This window comes from Lagopus leucura, unplaced genomic scaffold (assembly GCF_019238085.1).
Source record: "Lagopus leucura isolate 7727_CA_CO unplaced genomic scaffold, USGS_WTPT01 Super-Scaffold_100157, whole genome shotgun sequence".
Classification (NCBI taxonomy): domain Eukaryota; kingdom Metazoa; phylum Chordata; class Aves; order Galliformes; family Phasianidae; genus Lagopus; species Lagopus leucura.
The window spans coordinates 13,276,469-13,294,072 of NW_024962334.1; the positions used below are offsets into that span (position 1 = coordinate 13,276,469).

The 17,604-nt window shown below is 39.3% G+C and overlaps 1 long non-coding RNA gene across 1 annotated transcript in view; it reads left to right on the plus strand.

Annotated features, from left to right (window-relative positions):
- The window catches only part of LOC122189815, a 40,615-nt gene extending 23,011 nt beyond the window's left edge, over nucleotides 1–17,604 (plus strand). Inside the window, exons 2-4 of the long non-coding RNA XR_006181977.1 lie at nucleotides 10,775–10,855; nucleotides 13,197–13,319; nucleotides 17,285–17,604. This is a non-coding gene — a long non-coding RNA (uncharacterized LOC122189815). The remainder of the gene's footprint in view (nucleotides 1–10,774; nucleotides 10,856–13,196; nucleotides 13,320–17,284) is intronic.

The window sequence follows — 17,604 nt, forward strand, 5'->3', positions numbered from 1 at the left end:
GACGACAGTGTCTGTATCTGTGCATATTAAAATGTTGATGTCTCTGAACACAGCGGTGTCTTACAAAGTTAACAGAGGTAATGTCTTCAGTGTAGCCTGGTTGTAAGGACCTATGAAAAGGCAATGCGTGTTGTGGACCTGAGTTCTAGGGCCAGTTCACAAGAAACAGAACTGGCTCCTACCTGTGTTCTGTATGGTGTAAGATAGTTCTGACCCACTCATGTGTTTTGAGAGCTGTTAAGCTCTGGCTATGCTGATATTTCAGTTTATTTTTTGTGAAAATAATTGTACTGTCTGTCCCAGCCTGAGTGAGAATGACAATGTGTACAACTATCTTTGTATACAGAATTATTCTGCTTCCATCTTCTATCCGCTACTTTCCTTGGGGGAGGTGTGAAGTTCAGTCCTATAACTTTTTTTTGTGAATATTCACACCTGTATGGGAACTACTGAGAGACAAGACATGGATGGATCAGGTCTCTGATTCAAAGGTGCTTATTTTTGAACATTTTTGCTTAGTTACAGAATCTGCTTAGCTATGTGAAGCCTCATTTGTTCTGTTTTTCTCCTTGTCAAGATGAACTGTAAAAAGTAACATCTTTATCTTTCTCTCATTCTTTGTCTTTCTAAAGAGATCTAGCTACACCTTGATTAAAATATCTGTATCTGACCAATTAAAAAGAATAGTTGGTCTATGTTCTGTAGTCAGTTCTTGTGAAGATGGCTCAGAAAGCCAACACCCTTCAACAAAAATTGTCAGATACAACACACTGGTTTCAGTTGTATTGGATTATTTATGTCATCAGCTTTCTAAGAGTTAATTACAGTGCATGATCTTGTTACTGAGGACAATTAAACTGATTTGTCTATCTGCTAAATGAAGAGTTTTGTGGTTTCTTCTTGCTACTTTTGCAGCATTGCTTTTCATGGTTAGTGTGTGGCTTGTTTTGATTTATTCCATTATTGCTTGCTGTGCAGGCTGCGCTGCAGTGGTTATTTCTAACCAGTGGCATCTGAAAGATTCTCCACTGCACCTCTGAGTAACCCTAAACATCACAGATTCTAAGTAATTTGCAAAGCAGATATGCTGTTATTTTTATTCTTGAAAAATCAGAAATCACTAATGTGAAGAAGTAATGACTGCAGTAATTTTCTTGTCTGTGGTCACTTCCTGCACTGTTGCAGTTTTCCATTCTAACTGTGGTGCTTTATCAGTTGTTGGTATGGAGAGCTGTTTAATCAAAACATTGTTAAATGCCAGATAATGGAAAAAATGAAAAATGTATTTGTGAAAAGGGAGGGGCAATCATTTCTTTTTTCTTCACTTTGCTACTAGAATAGCTATCTTGACTATAGCTGCTGTCAGTGGGTGAAAGAGTACTCGATTAGAGGAATGGCATATTCTTCTCATATGTTAAAAAAAAAAAACAAACAACAAACCCAAGCACCACTCAGTGCTATGTGGTTTCTGTAGTCAGCTGAGCTGCAGAATTTGGGTTTAATAAAAATTCTGTGCATTTATAAATGATTTGTTTTCATAGCACGCTGCTCCTGAATACATTTGCCACTGAGAAAATGTCTGTTTGTAAATGGTGTAAACATAATTGCTTCTGAAATCACAGAATCATAGAAGGGACCCTTACAGGTCATCTAGTCCAGCTCCCCTGCAATGAACAGGGACAGCCACTGCTAGATCAGGTTGTTCAGAGCCCTGTCCAGCATGATCTTGAATATCTCCAGGGATGGAGCATCCACCTCTTTGGACAATCCATTCCCGTGCCTCACCACTCTCACTGTAAAATACTTTTTCCTTATATCCAGCCTAAATCTCTCTTCTTTGAATTTGAAACCATTTCTCCTTGTCCTATCACATCAAACTCTGCTGAAGAGTCTGTCCCTTCTTCCTCACAGCCCCCTTCAGGTACTGAAAGGCCGCTCTCGGGTCTTCCCAAAGCCTTCTGGATCATTTCTGTGGCCCTCCTCTGGATGCACTCCAACAGGTCTGTGTCTCTCCTGTACTGAGGACTTCACATCTGGATGCAGTACTCCAGGTTAGGCCTCACTCTGGTAGAGTGGTAGGATCACTTTCCTTGCCCTGCAACCCAGAAGCAGCTGGCTTTCTGGGTTGTGAGGGCACATTGCTGGCTCATGTTCAGCTTGCCATCCACCTGCTGATAATTGAATACATTTTTCAAAAGATTGGTACAGTTCTTCAGACAGACAAAACAAGGAAAAAAATACTTAATCATTGTGTCAGTCATCAGTTGGGTAGAAATGGTCTTGACTCAAGGCTCAGAGGCTCTCAGACATAGGTTTGAATTTTGGATGGTCCTGTGTAGAGCCTGTAGTTGGATTCCATGATCTTTGTCTCTTTCAACTCAGCGTATTCTGTGATTCAAGATGAGGCTCCTTCTGGAGTTGTGTTCTATGACTGTGCCCAACAAACCAGAGCCCCTTCTGCCAATTAAAACAGCAAGGGCTTGGTGCAGCTAGACACCATGTCTCTGAGCAAGGTCTCATCATGTCCAGGGAGCTCCAATTAGGTAGTTAAGCCAGCAGTCTGCTTGTCTTGAGTCTCAGAAACACAGATTACAAGCCAGGATCTTGTCTCAGTGAATGAGGAAACATATGTCCTATGATGATCTTTGTGATCCTAGGAAAGGAAAAACAAATTAAAATTCCTGATTGCCATTTCTCAGATCAATGTATATTTAGAATTCCTACTGAAACCTCAATGTATTTTGAAGCCGCAATCAGCTAACCTATACACATGGTTATCACATGGGGTATACATGGGTGGTGTGACAGGAGATGCCTATAGTTTTCAATACTCATCATTTTGTTACCTGGTTTCTGCTTTGTTCTCCACTACTGAGTCTCTTCCAGGCAGGGATGATTGCCAGCTGAACTGCTTGCTGTCTGAACTTGTGTCCTGAGGTCTGGGCTCACCACTTGAATGCAGCAAATTGTATCCAATTAGAGAAGCCCCAGACATCTTCCATGAGTTTACCAGCTCCCAGAGAGGAGCAACTTGATTATAAATTGCCACCTGCAAGCTGTTTGGAAATGCCCATTGTTTGGAAGGCTAACTAATGAAGTTTTTGGCTACGAGAAATTTTGGGATGTGGGTAACAGATCAGGTATTGTGACTTGGTAAAGATGTATTTCCGGGTACATTTCTTCACATCCTTTATGTATATATGTTTAATGAATCAGGCTGAATCATATTTCACATTCAGTGAAGCTTAGGTTCAAATCCTCAGTTTAGGAATTACGCACGTAAAGATAACAATACATTTCTGAGCAGTTCTGCCTGGCTGGCAGGCACGCAGGTGGAAGCTCACCAGGAGACTGGAATAGGAGTGGATACCACATATACTTGTGTGAGATATTTCTGACACTGCTTTAAGTGGATCATGTTTTCACCTGCTCTCACTTATTTTAAAAGCATTGCTGGACTAGCCTACTTCTTTATTATTATTTGGCTTTGTTTTTCTGTGGGATCATAAGTACGTGACATGGTGAAAGCATCCACTCCGAGTGCAGCTGGCCACAGAGGGATTCTGCTGAAGTTACGCCAACACAAGATAGCTCTGTTTATGCCAACAGTGATACCCTGTACCAGGTTTTTGACAAAGAATTGCATCTTTTTTCTTTCCTAAAGAGGAGAAGTGGGACAGAAAAGTATTCTGGCAGTACCTGTGTGTGCATGATGGAGGGAGGAAGAGTTTTTTAATCAAACGTGTGTAAAGGGAAGGACCAAACCATTCTTTCTGCAAATAGGACTAACTGTGAGGAAACTTTGCTGAATGCATTTTCCAGTTTTGATTTCATTTATTTGTCTTATGTAAATCTGAAATATGTGCACTGAAGTCATTGAAGCTTCACTGATTTTAACAACTGCAGCATTTACATCAAATGGCCTCCCTAACTCTTTGTGCTGCTGCAAGCAAATACAATTCATAATGGTACATGAGCTAATATGTGCATGGAGCATTCTTTTGTGGATAGTGTGAGATACAGAGACTGTCAATCTAATTCTCATGAATGGAATTTTCTACAGCAATATTGGAGTTTGCTAATTTCTCTTTACTGGTACTGAAGAAACTTAGAGATGTCAGAAATTTACTTACAATGTAAAAAACAAACCTTTTTGTTCTTATGTATTTAGGTGATATTCCTGTGACCTTTTTACAGTTCTCAGTTAAGGCATAAAGCTGACAATTCTTTAAGCCATTTCTATCTGCTCAAAAAGGCCAAATGCTAAATGCTGCTACTATAAAATTAGCCTTTCTCTTTCTGGTCCAAGGAACTGAAACAATATTTTATTTGGATTGTTCTTTCTCTAGGGAAATAATAACTTGTGCTTCCACCCTTTGAATCAGCTAGGGATTTGATGTAACTTTCTGTTAAACTAACAGTGTTTGTATCCAATACTGATTCTTCAAGAGTGCTAAGTTCATGTGTGGTAGTTCCTTGCACTTACGAGATTCAAAATGTGTGATGCTTAGCATATCCAACAGCCTGTGCAGATGCCAGATAAATAATCTATTGTACAAAAACAATTATACTTTTTAAAATTGACACTTAATTATGATTACATTTAATCATGAAGTAGGAGGAGGTATATTTTCCCAGTTACAAACATATTTACTGATTAAGTTGGCAAATAGTTAAACTTGATTGACTACTTGCAGGAAAAGAAATTCTCTGTAAATGCTTTCATGGGTGTAGAAATAAACAGAAAGAAATCTGTGGTTAGTCAGATTCACATTTCGAAAATAATATCCTTTGCAAGAACAGCAGAAAGATAAAACCTGACCTGAAGCTTTGACAAGGGGTGGTTAAATGACTTCTATTTCTACAAAGCTGTTCCAATAAGATAACGTAAGAAGTAAACATACGCACAGTAGTCAATAAACAGCAAGTTGGCTTCAGTGTGGCACAAGGAGTTTTTATGACACAGGCTCACGCTGGAAACTCCAAGCCAAGAACTTTGGTGTAACACAGAACAGTGAACGCAAGTCGACCTCAGCTAATATAACTACAGAGAGATGCTATAGCACTTAGAATAATCCTGAATAGAGAAACTCAGGCCAACTGTTCAATTTCTTTATGCTTGTCACTAGTCTTGGCCAAAGCTAGGCTGAAGCCAGGTCTGACATAAAAGCTAGAAACACTAATGACATTTGGCTGCTTGACTATTCTGTTTGTGCTTGGAATTTTAATGACGTCATAGATATGAGAAACTACATACATACACAAGGCACTGTAAAGAGAATCCTAGCAGCATCTTTTATTGGTTTGTAGGACCCTTTTACTGTGCTCCTTGTCCAACAGACACTATCCTCAAAGTCAAGTTTCTGGGTTTTTTTTCATTGCAAGAATATTTTTATATTCCAGAAATGTATCAGCTAATTGAACTGGGTCTGTTCAGCCTTGAGAAAAGAAGACTGAGAGGGGACCTGATCCAGGTCTATAAATATCTAAGGTGTGGGGGGCAGAATGGCGAGGCCAGACTGTTTTCAGCAAGGTGTGGAGTCAGGACAAGGGGAAACGGCCAGAAACTGGAGCAGAGGGAGTTCAGCACAAATGTGTGCAAGAACTTCTTTATGGTGAGGGTGATGGAGCACTGGAACAGGCTGCCCAGGGAGGTTGTGGAGTCTCCTTCTCTGGAGATTTCAAGACCCACCTGGACACCTACTTGTGCGACCTGGTGTAGGGAACCTGCTTTGGCAGGGGGGTTGGACTCGATGATCTCTGGAGGTCCCTTCTAACCCTTACAATTCTGCGATTCTGTGATTAGTATATAAAAATAACCCATCATTGCTTCTTAATTTTGTCACCTTGTTGCCTTTCCATTTTAGGTGCTGTTGCATTTTTGTTTTATTGGAGGAACAGTTAAGGACAGATGCTTTTGGATCTGTGTGAGAGCAACATACTGCTGGGAAGAAGACCAGGTCCCATCTAGTGTAGCATCAGAACACAAGACTTAGAAGAGATAGTTCTCTGATAAAATAAAAACTACATTGCAATCAAGCCCTGGAAGCCTGAAATTTTGGAAAGCTCTTGGTTATTCACTGACATTCTGTGAATATCTGAGGAAGAAGGGGCTTCACCCAGGTGGAAGGCATGCCCATCCATTGAAAGAGGTGATTCTAGATTTTGTTCCAGAAATAAGAAGGATTTTAGGGCTTTCAGAACAAATACTTTTCCCAGGGGGCTGGCAGAACTCAATTATGCCTTCCTTTGTGAGGCATGTGACTTTGCCCCAGAGCACAAAGAGAGAGAGAACTTCACTGGTGTTGGATGGCTTTCTGGAGCTTTTTTTCTGAGCACTGAAGGAGAAAGCAAAGTATATTCACATTTTTAGAATTCACATTTAAAAAAACAACATGTCCTAAGAACTGATATGCTTGTACTGCTACCATTACAGTGTCAGTAATAACTGCAAGAGCTTTGTCCTTTCAGCCTTCCTTGGCTCCTAGAGGCATGCGTTGAATAGGAGCAAGGACAGATTTAACTGCTATCTGAACAGGCACAGGATGTTAATTTGGCAGCTTGACAGGCCTCCGATAGAACGGGATTTTTTATTCCTGTTGTACGTGATCTTACTATACTTTGCACATATACAGGGAAATGTAGCAATGGGTGGAAGGGACAGAAGGTCAGGATATTAATTGGTAATGCTTAAACAGCCTTTGTAGTTGCAAGAATGCATTCAGCACTGTAAAACTGGGTGAGGCTGGGAAAGATAATTTAAACTATGTGGAATGGTATTATAATATGCTGATGTCTGTGAACCAGCTCAAATATTTGTAGAAGTCCATGTAGATATGGTGAAAAGATGCTAATTTGGCCTGTGACATTTTGATTTACTTGAACATGTATTGATTTAATAACAAAAAAGTTTGATAGTAACAAATTAAAAAGAGACTATATTAATAATAATAAATTTCAAAAGCTATAAATTCTTACATATTAATTTATCTTAAAAATATATGCATAAAAATTAAAGAATATTTTCAGATATTGATTATATCTGTATTAGTAAGTTCGGTTTATGCACAGTACAGACAGATAAGGAGGGCAGTTACATGGTTCCATGAGTGCTGAGTTATCCATGGGCTAAGCAGCCACTGTTTTTGCAAGATGTCTGAATGCTGTCTAGTGAGTGCCTTGTCAAAACTCATTGATTGAGAAATGTGCTTGGGTGTGAGCACATGCTAAGCTGTGTTACCAGAGCCTGTTGGCTGGATTGGCAACTGGTGGTGTGTGTGTGGTCTCTGCTTACTCCAGCTGGGAATGGAAGGTGTTAGCTGAAGCTGCTTGCTGCGGTGCACCCTGCAGATGGGCTGACAGGCTGTCAGGTGCTATGGCACAGTGTCAGGTCACTTTCAGTGATCTTCTAGCCTCCTGATGTGCTTCTCATTGCAACTGCTTGGCCCATTGCTACAGTCTGCTCTGTTGGGACTACCTTTGGATGAGATTGGTTTTTAAACTTCGTATTATTTCATAGAATCATAGCATGGCTTAGGGTAGAAAGGATCTTGATGATCATCGGACTCCAACCCCCTGCGATGGGCAAGGTTACCCCCCACCAGCACGTGCTACCCAGGGCTCCATCCAACCTGGCCTTGAACTCTTCCAGGAATGGGGTATCCACAGCTTCTCTGGACAACCTATGCCAGGGCCTCACCACCATTAATTCCCTAGCCACCTGTATATTACCAGATGCCTTTAAAAGAATGGAAACGTAGATTTCATACATAGTGAGAAATGCATGTGCCATATAGTCACTTGAAAGCTTTTCCTGCATCCCTTTCAAAGTCTGGGTTTAAGGTAAGAACACTGTTTCTTCTGCTGTACATGAAGTCTATATCCCCTCTGTAGTGTGTGTTTGCAACCCCTTAATCCACCTCAGTGGCACTGCTGACATACCTCCTCCTTGGCCCTACAAAGCATGAGTGTCAATACTGGAGGAGCATCATCACCTTGTTGAGCCCCTCTCTGCTCCAGGTGACAGCATAGACAGCATATTAGTCAGGAACTTGCTATGTTCTTGCTTAGCATGTTTCCCAGCAAAGCCTGGCTTTGCTCTCCATGCTGCAGAGACTACATTAGATATTTCCTGTGGTGGGCTGTAAGAGGCAGAACTGGCCAACAGGCCTAAGAAATCCAAGAGTCCTTTCCCAGGCAGCAGTACAATGTTGAACTGGAGCTTTTGCATGGCAAGGCAGGCAGAAAATGGGTGCTGTAGGACAGAGTCAAGGCTCTGGTGGCTGGGATTTGCTTTTACCAGATTGGGTCCTCTAGTATATGTGCAATCTGCTGTCAGAATACCTCCAGAGAGTACTTGATTTCTGCTGTCTTATTTTACTGTCTTATTTTAGTAGCACAGTCTAGACTTTGTTACCAGGAATCATGCTGGGGCCTGCTAATAAAGGTAATTTGGGTTGGCAAAGATTATAGTATGCATCTTTGCTTGAGGACTGGAGCAAGGATAGAAGGAACGGCCTTTGACTTGCCCCAGCCTCACTCCTTGAAAAAACCATGCTGCTAGTGCTGAGTCACCTCCTTTTCATTCTGAGAGCTTGGAGTCCGTGAGGAATCTCTTGGGTTAGTTCTAAATTCATGTAGGAGCAGAAATGGCATGGAAGGCACCAGGGCTCATGTCAGCAGCGTATGCAGTGCTGCCATCAAGGATGGAAAGCACGGACTGATTTTGTTAGGACCAGGGTTAAAGTGAGTTCAGAAGCTGTGTCTGGGTTAACGAAAGTGGAAGAGAGGCTTTCTGTGGTGCTCAGGCAACATGACAGGCAAAGCACAACACATCTCTTGTATAGCAAGGCCTGCTGGCTTGGAGCACGATGCTGCTACTGAAAGCACTGGCAGCTGCAGTGGCTAGAGTGCCTTTTCATCATGCAGCCCTTTTTCTCTTTGCTGAGCATCACAACAATCCATATGTTTCCCTCCTTCAGGCTAGACAATGAAAATCCAAACACAGTGAGCATATATAATGCCTAGTTTATGTAGCAGTGTCCAGCCAGCAGTAGCACAACTATTCTGTACTTCACAATTTTTTTTTTCCTTTTTTTTTCCTCCGCTATGAATCACTACAAGTATTGGCAATAGCAACAGGTATGGTCACTGAGGTTATTGTTATTGATATGCACAGCTCACTGTCTGAGAATGACTGCTTTTGCCCTTTACTTGATCTAGGATATGTCATTTTTATTACATCACGTCTCCAGCTTTGTTCTGTACTTGTACAATATCTAGCACAGACACAGCCTGTGCTTCAGAGAGAACAGTCACATAAACAAGTCTTGCAAATGGGCAGGATAAGTAAACCCAAGGGATGCTTTTGATCCATGTTTATAGAAAATCGTCATAGCAGGTCAACAGTTTCACCCATGTTAATTGCAGGGAGACTGGAAGAAGAATAAGATAGCTAAGGGAATGCTGATGGAACGCTTCTGTTAAATGTGAGAAGTTGCAAGGGGAGAGCACAGGATTCTTGTTTGAAGATTTAATAATGGGACAGAAGAGTCTGATGTGATGGTTAAACTGGAGATGAAACTAAAGGTTTATTTCTGCAACAGCTGATATACTGGGGGTGTGAGGTCCTCTCTATGAGGGACCAAGCCTGTGAAAACTTGACTTGGACTGATTTTCAGCTGCCTTAACTCCCTGAGCTAGCTTACTGTCCAACCACAGAAGCAGTAGCGCTAGCACAAGAGAGAAAAATGATAGCATGCAGAGGAGAGCAGGATCGCAGCAGCCCAGATTGAGAGAAAACTACCCAACCGGGGGACCACACAACAGCCTTCAGAGGCTAGGTGAGAAGTAATATGTGCAAGGCAAGGAGTCTCACTACTTATGAGCATACTGCTATGAGCGCTGCAAACAGTTGATATGATCTTGTTTTCTGAGACTAGTTTTGGACAGAGTACTTCAGTGGTGGAAATAAATTGTTGTGCATACTTCCATATACAGCAGAACTCAAAACCTGGTTGTAGAAATAAGCAGCAGGATAGCAACTTGTCCCTGGCCTCAACATTTGGAGAGGGCAGTGATATAATAAGCTACTTGAGATATCTCGGACGTAGCTTTTTAGAAGGAAAAATCTTTTCCCTCTGGTTATGTAGCAGCCAGAAGTGTTTGATCGCTGTTGTTCCTGCTCTGATGGAATTAATCATCACTGTCACAAAGCTGTCTTTTCACAGAGTACTCTTCATTCACACTATGGGACCTCTCCAGAAATGCTATTGGCAAAATAATTTTATTTCAGCTAAAAACTGAAAAGAGAAGAAAGCCAGATATGTTCTCCAAAGCTAATCATTCTGGCTCTGGAAGGAATTGTTTTCTAAATAACATAAGTCCTTGCAGTCAGCTCTGAGCAGTGCCAGAGTTCTTCGGGGAGTTATTCTAAACTCTAGTCCTCAGCAAAGTAAGCTTTCCTACAGCCAAGTATTAGAGTTAGCCTCCAGGCTTTATTTTTATCTACAGTTTTCTTGGCAAATCATGAAGATTATGTTTGGCATTTTATTTCTAGCTACAACCTTCTATCTTTGGTTTGTGTTACACTTTGCAGAGCTTAAAGTTTATACAGGGTTTTGGGTGTGTGATATAGATTCTAATAAGTTTCTATATGACCTACTTCAAAGCTTAAACAAAGAAAGCTGGAAGATTTGAGCAGAGCTCTGCTGAACTAATGTTAGTATTGAATAAATAATGATTTTTAATATTGTTTTGGTTTTCTTTCAAATAGAACTGTAATGGAGAAGAAGGTGGAGAGCAAATTTATTATTGAAATGCAACACACCAGTAACACTGATATATCTTGGAGAGTGTAAGTACCAGGGGCCCTAACATTGTCATTATTGTATATATTTACTCTGAGAAATTAAATCCTAGAAACTTTGTTTGTACAGAGTTTTAGTATGTTAGAATTCTGGGATGTGTTTCTCTGTAGCTATCATAATAATTTTATATTACAAAAAACAGTAAGCTTGCATAATGATAGCAAGATTTAATATTCTTATTGTGCTCTGCAATGAGGGAACATAAAGTATGTTACAACTACTAGTTGTACTGAGTCAAAACTAAATGTGCAAACCTGATTTCTGCATCTGCTGATGTAAATGGATATTTTACTCACAACTTAAGCAGCACTGATTATGAGTGAAATTAGTGAAAAGCACTCAAATTCACATCACAGAGCTGAAGATAAAAACAGTTGTCTCTGTGTGCTTTTGCTTTGCCAGAATAATATAAATGAAAGGTTAAGACAAGAGCTAGTGGGGGGTAAAGTGGAATGCCAAACCAGTGATGGTGCCTGCTGCCTTCTATGTTCGACAAGGTAGTGGCAGTACTGAACTGGAAAGAGTCTCCTAAAGTTTGCTAAATAATTCTATTTTAAATCCAGAAATTGGGAAGGAATGAAGTCAGAACTGTTTGTTGTAAATGGCCATTTCCTTAAAATACAAAGAAGAGAGAAAAAACACTGGTAACTGTCTTAGGGTATGTCTATATGGACTGTTTCTCTGAGAAGCGATCAGAGCTATCAGAGCACCATGCTGGCACACCAGTGTGGTTCTCAGTTCAGAAAGGCCTCACAGATCAGCTCAGAGTGAAGGCAGAATACATTCTAATCTGTGTGAATTTGTCTATGTGAAGATATCTATTTTTTTGTTTGTTTGGTTGTTTTTCCTACTCTGTTCGTGTATGCCTTTGAAAGGATATACTACTATTGCTTAGAGTATAACAGACACATTGATACAGGTGTGGTGAAGCCAGGGTAGCCAAAATGACTTGTAAAGCTGCAAATCTTTAGTAAGGAAGACTTTTGCTCAGAGTATTTCTTGTCCAGGGAAAAATAAGAGAATGGAAGACACAGTATTTGCCTTTTTCTATGCTTTCTACTTCCAGACCAAGGTGTTCTTCTCTTAGACATATTAAGTATATCTTTATTTTCAAGTATCTTTGAGTATTAGAATTATGAATATGAAAATTAAAAAGAAATACTTTCCAAGTTCAAATAAAGCAGATGAACAGGCTGTACGATAGTTAAGTGCTGTAAATAGGATCTTGAAAATGGATATACATTAAATACAAGTGTAAATATGCATTTGAATAATGGGTAGAAATAATCAAAATCAACACTGTAAAAGTCACCTTAGCTTAGGATGTTTCAGGTAACACTGCTGACATTTTATATTTGTGGCAACATCTTTAAGTACCATAGAAACTTCCATTGTCCTAAAGATGACAATACCACTTGTTTCAAAAACTCTCTTACATCCATTCATGAAATGCTTAAACAAGGATAGTAGTCTTCTCTGTTAGAGAAGACAGAATCTGAAAATTTGTGTCAAAATCAGAGGGACTGGAAATTCACCTCTACCAGTGAGTCTGCTGATGTAACTCTAGACACTGCTTGCAGTTAGTATCACTGATAGGGAAATAGTGACTATGTCACTTTGGGTAATCCTATGAAAAAAATGACTCAGTGTTTAGTGGTGGGCAGAACGACTGGTGGAACATTAGATATTACTGGGAAAAGAATAGCAAGCAAAAAGAAGATATGGCTGTGTATTAGAAACCCACAGTTTCAACACTGTGCCTCAGAGTACAACACAGTTGGAGGTGTAGTTATTGGTTCAGTGCTACAAAATGAATTCTGTGCAGAGGGGGGTTTGTAGTGGCCAAGTTCCATCAGTCACTCCTGTCCTCAGGAAAAGCTAGTCACTTCATTGGAGGAATGAAATGACAGAGGTTTACAAGGCGGGGTGTGATATGTGGAAAGCTAACAAGAAATGGATACTGGCTGTTTCTTAACTGGGAGCTCATACTTCTTCAGCTACAAGGCAGTGAATTTAAAAACAAAAGGCAGGTGGCTCAGCAAAAATATCAATCAATTCAAATACAAGTCATGGTCGATTTGTATATTGGTAGCTCTTGAGCAGGTTGGTCTGGAGACAGCCTTCAGAGTAAGAGATCTCTGCACTGGCTACTGAGAAGTGGAAGGATGTGTTGGAGAAGGATTATACCAGAACTGTTTTATTTCCTATGTACATGTGTCTTCTTTTGTTAAGCCTCTGCCTTTGGGCTGGTGTCCGAAGCGAAATATGGAACATAAAGAACCATGATTTGATCCAACTGTTGTTACCATGGTACTTTTCTTCTTGCAGGTATCCTCAACAATGAGCCCAAACCAGGCATGTGTTGTACATGATGTCATGGGTACCTGATGGAGGAGCACAGGTTTAGTACTTCATGTTGGGAATACTTCAGGGAACACAGCTGTCAACAAAGTAAGCTTGAGTTTGGTAAGAAAGCTGTCTTGAAATGAGGTCTTGAGTTAGTTTCAAGACAAGTTCCTATTTTTGTCCAAGTTTGACTATTTGAATTGACTATATGTGCTGAGCAAAGAACCTAGATTTTCTTAAATTTTTTAGTATGTGTAGTAACTCATTCAGCATACCTGTCAATCTGTTCACTAATGTAACATAGAGTTATAAAGTGTTTCAGGACAGGTAGTCCAGTTTAAAAGATGTAAGTAATTATTGGTGCCTTGTAAATCTCTTCCTAATAATCCACTTCTCTATTCTGCTTGCTTCCAAGTATTATTTCTTTCCTTATTTATTTCATAAGTTATCTAATATCTGATTTTAAAAAGTCACATCAGATGAATTCCTGAGTTAACATTTTTTATGAAGCCTTCTGCTATGGAAGGTGAACAGCACCATCACAAACGTTTTTTGTCTTCAACAAGTCTTTTTCCTATCAGACAGGAATTTGAGATTGTCTAGCTATACCGTACCTTCAAAACAGACCATAGTAAAGAAGCAGTATCTTGAAAAGTATAAAAGAGCATTCCAACAGCACAAAGATAGTTTGGTATCTCCCATGTACTTGTTGAGCTGTGCAGAACAACTTTTTGCAATTAGAAACAAACAAAAAATGAAACACAAATAGTACAAATAAAGGAATTTTGACAGCATCTGCCTGGAAGCCTACTGTGTCAGTGCAGCCAGATTTGATTCCAGAAGAAGGGGACACCAGATAAAATTTTAGCTTTGCCAATTCAAAGGAAGAAAATTCAAAAGATGTTTTATCTTTTCTGTCTGAGTTTTCATATGGTTAGACTCCAACTTGCCTTCTCACTTCTTCCCCCACTAATGTCAATTGATCAATGAAAAAAAAAAAAAAGCACATCTGAGGTAAAATAGCCACATTTTACCAATGCTGAAAATCCAGGTGGTCACACTCAACAGTTTTAATTCTTTGCTAGACGAGGGCATTGAAAATAGCAAACTATTGCAGGACTGCTACGCAATATTTTTTTCCAGATCCGTTCTGTAACTTGACAGGCAAATTGTTTTGCAATAGCTGTTGAATTAAGGTGAAGTCCATAATTCAGATTTGAAAGTCTTAAACGCAACTTCTCCATAATTGGAAATTCAGTGCCTAGATGTCTGTCAGGGACACAGCTATTTGTATCTTGCCAAAAACAACTTGGTTCGCAATCACAAGGGAAAACTTAGCTTCCCAGCTGGCTGATGTGATGTAATCTGACTCCTGCTCAGTTACCAGAGTGCTGCAGGAACATGTGTTCCGTTTGTTGACAGAACAATTGTCCTGGATAGCATTTACTTACAGTTCAGTACTTTCATGAATATTACAAGAACTTAAGTCACATAGCACAGAAAGTGCAGGTAGCACTTTCCATTTTCAGTGTGCTTCTGAGCACACTGCCAGCTCACTCAGTAAATCTTCTAGATTTACTAGATATTTACTAATTGCAGAGCACAGGCAATTTAGGACTTGGACAGATCGTGCTGTACCTCGCTTTCCTCAGCTATCCACTCTCATTTCTTCTCACTCTAGCCCGCATAACTTGTTTGTCCAAAGTTGTCTTATGGTGGGATTTGTGCCATAGTGATTTTCTTAGTGAAAACAGAAGAAATGTGGAAGAGGCCTTAGTGACAAGAAGAACAGTGAGTTGGATGATGGTTCAGGGAATTGTACACTTGTGATCTAACATCTATAGACTTTCTTGCAGACATCCCACCTTTTTGAACAATCTGATGAATGTTTTTCTCATTAAGAAAAAGATAGAAGAACAGATCACAAGAATCTGGAAAGTAGTAATTTGTTTGTGTTACCTGTTGGCGATCTGTGAAGAGTTGTCTTTGCTCAGACAGTAATCTCTGGATTTGTGTTGTAATCCCTTCATTTCCTGAATAACACAGTCAAATTTGCCATCAATTCTTTTTCTTTTCACTTGAAAATCTTGTGTAAGAAGTTGTTGTATTTGCTATGTTCTTTAGAAACCTCAGATAAGAGTCTTGAACTTTATAGAAGCAGCATTTACATGAGGAATTTTGACAGCCGTCCCCTCATGAGGAGGTTATAGCGTCTGTAAATCCTAATCTGATTTGCACTAGGGAATACATGCAGCTCATTAGCAACGGTGTCATCTTAAGGTTAATTACAACAAAACGAAATATGAGACGTGAGTTTGCCTTGTAAATAAGTGTTCCCTTATATCCACACTCCTCTATCAGAGCCGGAAAACCAGAGATAGTGGGGATGATAATAAATGCAGCTAGTCTATCTCTTTAAGTGAAGGAGGAAGCTAAGTAGGCCACCCACTTCCTCCTCCAAAATATCGCAGAGCTGTGTCTAGTGGGACATGTAACACATTTACATCAGTCACGTCCTTCAGCAACAAACACCTTTTTCACGATCCTTCCTATGCTCTGCAACAAACAACATTCAAATCTGTTCTCTCTTGGGAGGACGGAAGTGAAAGAGTTGCCTCCCTGTCTTACTGAAATCTTGCTAACTCTTTGATCCTCTTGCTTAATTCCTCATCTATAATAAATGTTTCCCAACTCTTAGATAGAAACAGATAGTGTTATCCCTGTGTATACCCCTGTATGACTTGGAAATGGCAAACTATAACAGATGCAGTAATATTTAGTATAATGCTTAATTTTCAAGCTATAATTAGATAATATTTTATAATTTGATTTACTATGATAGTTTATTTAAATATTAAAGGATTGTGACTTCAATGTGTAGCTATTATCTTATCCTTATGTATCCAACTTCTCAAAAGCTGAAATACCTCAAATCTAGAAATATCTGAAGTTAGATATATATTCTGGCTTAGTTGCTGGTCAGAAAGCAAACACCGTAACACGGTTTGAAAACTCTGTACACAGCAAAGATATTTCAGGGTGGTTGTGATTACAGAAATATAGTGTCTATTAATATTTTTTTCTAGCCCAGTTATACAGTATTCTGGAAACAAAAATTAACATAGTGATAGTATGCTGAGTAAAGAATAGATCTACTGATAAAATGTAAAAAAAAATCTTCCATATTTACATTGATTATTGAAAGAAAGGATAATGATGCTAATGGGTTTTTAAAGGTATATTTACCAAATCTTGGATGAAGTCCTCATAATATGATGTTGTAAGGCAGAAGTGACAACTCTGAAGACATTTAGTGTTTAAATAATTGGCATGTAGTTAATTGGGCGTTTTGAAACTGAGTCCAGAGGGTGTCCAAACTCATTTAGAATTTGGCTTTTCATCACAACAGCTATGATTAAACTCCCTGGGGTGATGGAAGAGAAATTGTGTGGGAAGAGCAGGATCATCTAGAGAACCTTATGGGAAACAAGATTTAGTGTCCCATATTGCACAATTTACCTCAACAGCCTGGAACCTAGGATATATAAATATCTTCTTTATTTATTTTTTATCATTCTTCTGTGCATGTGGGAAAAAAAAGATATACAAATATACATATATATAAAAGCTGACTAACCTTTAATATTCTTCTTTGGGCTGATGAAAAAGGTTAGAAGTTCAACTTGGAACCTTAGGGTAGCTACTGCTGTAATAAAGGGTGCTAATTTTTTTTATGATTTGAAGGCCTGCATACATGAGGTTAAAATATTACATAGTGAACCTATATAGACAAAAAATGCAGATATGAATTGTGTTATACCACAGGATTTGAAAGAGCTTCTTGGAAGAGTTCTCTCCTACTGCAGGCATTTACATGCTAACATTGTTAAGGACTACTTCCAGATCTGGCCTAAAAGGAGTAATTTCTTTCTTTCTCAAGATTGCCCCAGACCTGTCTCAAAAGGGTTCCCTAGACTTTCATACTACCGGCGTCTAGAAACTTCATCTAGCCTAAGCTGTGCAAATGCTATCTTTTAAGTTAAACATCCATTCTTCTCTGTGTCCTACAGACAGATCAAAGATGATGGCTGCTGCAGGGCAAAACAACGTGAAGGTGGAATGTCATGAAGGCCTCTTCCTTCTTGGTAAGCTGGACATGGTGATTCTGAGCTGGTCACCTAAAACCAGGAGCAACTAAACATATTATTAAGTCTGGTGATGTATTTCACTGCTGTTCTGTATAAGAGCTTGAAATGTCTTATATTTAGATATTGTACACAAGAAGGATAAGAGAAGAAATATAATTTTTAGGTTAAAAATCAGTTGCATACTTTTTCCACATGTATAGAAATATAACTGAAAACTTTCTGTAAAGCTTTTTGGTACTATT